This window comes from Alexandromys fortis, unplaced genomic scaffold, assembly GCF_014885135.2.
Source record: "Alexandromys fortis isolate MF-2015 unplaced genomic scaffold, M_Fortis_MF-2015_v1.1 scaffold_412, whole genome shotgun sequence".
In the NCBI taxonomy this organism is placed as follows: Eukaryota; Metazoa; Chordata; class Mammalia; order Rodentia; family Cricetidae; genus Alexandromys; species Alexandromys fortis.
The window spans coordinates 21200-23875 of NW_026068285.1; positions in this window are offsets into that span (position 1 = coordinate 21200).

The window sequence follows — 2676 nt, forward strand, 5'->3', positions numbered from 1 at the left end:
AACTGTGTTCTTCTGGGCCTAGAAATCCTTCCCAGGCTCTCTCAGATTTTATGTGGATATATTTTCCACATATTGGGAAACCTTTTGTCGGAGTACAAAAGAATTTCATGTTAGCCTGGAATGAAGTATAACAAATGTTTATTTATCTAGGGGTAAACTCATATAAAGAGTAGGGATCTGCAGTCCTCTGTGTGTGCTAGGAACTGGAAATGAAAGCAGAAGCCAAGAGGTCCACATTTGCTTTATGTGTGCATTTATAGTACATGAAGGCACACCCAATATGGGCAGGAATCTTAAAAGCTATTGGCTGAAGGAGTTCCCACAGCATTGAGTCATCTCTCCAGCACATCCCACACCAGGTTCAATTTCCAGTGTAGACTAAAGTAGGTGACTACATAGACGTAGGAAGTTGGAAGTTGTGGGAGCAGAGAGAAGAGTGAAAGTGACTATGACTTCCTGGCTTCTGATGTAGACGTTGCATATGACGAGATGTTTTTGGAGGTTAGATGATACATGATTCAGGGGTGGATGGCATTTCATATCAAGATATAAAATCTGATTGGATGAACACACACATGGACACACATAAACACACATGCACACACACCAGAGAAAATGGCAAGAATTCAAGCAGTAAATGAAGGGATCACATCAAAATGAAGGAATGGCGTTATTGAAACCTTGCCTCTCCTGGATCTGAGAAGGAAGCCTGACTCCAGGATGCTGTTTTTGTCTTCATGATTGTTGTACCCTTGCCTACTGCAACATATGGAAAGCAAAAAGAAGACCTAATAATGGTGTTATTATCAAATAGCCCATTCATGGGGCCACAGCTGCCAAACAAGAGCAGAGACTGATACCCAGGGAAGTGGAACCATGGTGGGGAAACTAGAAAGAAGTCAATGGACAGAGCTGGATCATGGGAAGTGTGGGAAGTGAGAAGAGGCAAGTAGAGCAGTCAGAGGCAAGGACAAAGAAGAGGAGTCTACCCCACCAGACCTCCCTGGACTCATAAGTAGGATACTGAGTTGCAGTGGGGCCGTGGGAAGGCCGAGTGAACAGTGAATCTAGGATACAGATTAAGCCCCTTGAAACCAAGGAGGGGTCCATTGTGTTTACTACTGGCTACTTTCTGTAATGGCCGCTAATTGATCACGGTGTTTTCCCTAAAGAAGAAAGATCTTTTATTTTATCCTTCTCTTTCCATCAGTATTGAACTCTTTTATGAGTTTTAAGCATAATACATTTTATCTGATCTGTGATTTATTCAGTTACCAAATATGTGTTAAATCTCACTGTATTTCAGGCTGTCTGGCTCTTTGGAAGATGCAGCGGAAAATATTGCTGATGGTGAAGTGTATTGCTGACCAGTTCTATGTGTGAACCCCAAGCAAGCCATCTTTCCTGGAAACATCAGTCTGTCACCTACAGCATTTCTAAGATTCTTCTTACTCAACACTTCCATGACACATTCAATGCATTGGCGAAACAAAGATTCGGCATATAATCATGTCATTTTCTAATCCAAGTGAGAACACATGGTGAAGACTATTTCCTGGTTTGGGGATTGATATAAAAAGTCTTACAACCCTATAGACATTGTGGGTTATATATTCCATCCATTGCCTTCATTCAAAAGAACTAAATTGGTCAGGAAACCCACACGGTTAGACTCAACATGTACTAGGATTTGTTATCCAAACTCTACCAGTAAGACATTGTCTGAATTTGTTTAATACCAACAGGACATCATTCAAATTTTAAAACAAAAATTACATGGATGACTGAGGACCCACTGCAGTAAGTGTTGTTATACTGGAAATAGGAAGTGTCCCATGCTGAAAGTGGCTGACATGGCAGTTTTCACTTCCTCTTCCAGCTCAGAAACTAAATCGTAGGTATGAAGGTGGCTTCCTAAGAAGTAAGAGAGTGATGGGCGTGGTGGATGACTGAGAATTTCTAGCAAAACAGTACATAGATAAAGAACATGGACTGTTAAGAAGGTTCTGATGAGACTGGACACAGTCGAGGTGTGTTGTTTTGGGAGACAGGGTCTCACATACCCATGGTTAGCCTCAAGCCAATGATGTAGCTGAGGATGACCATGAACTTCTGGTTCTGTGCCTCCAGCTTGAGAGTGCTGGGATTACAGGAAGGTCTCCACACTCCTGGCTTTCCTGGGAGGTAGTTTCTAATGAAATTAGTGATTATGACACTTTTCTTTAGAACTGATAGCAAATGGGAAGAAACGTGGATCTCTGATGAAACCACTATTGCCTTTTCTTTATGCCTCTTGCTACCAGCATTAGCAATCACCAGAGAAAATAGAAAGAGCCTGTGTGCTTTAAAGACAGTAAGAGCAGAGGACTAGGACACAAGCCTCTACAGGCACCAGTCCACAGCTCAAGGTGAATGGGCGAACATTCACAAAGTCACACTCCCTAGATAGCAAACTACAGGCCAGCAAGGGCTGTCAGGGAGGGACAATCGGTTTTCTTTGGAGATAAAATTCCGATGGGTTATCCAAATCCAACTGCTCTGCCCCAAACACATGTACGTAAGAGCAATGCGAGATGGACTCAGCAGGTAACAGAAATGAGAAGAGGAGGAGAGGTCGTGAGTTTGAGAGGGAGTTGGGAACCATGGGGGAAGTTAGAGAGGGGGGAGGAGTGGAAA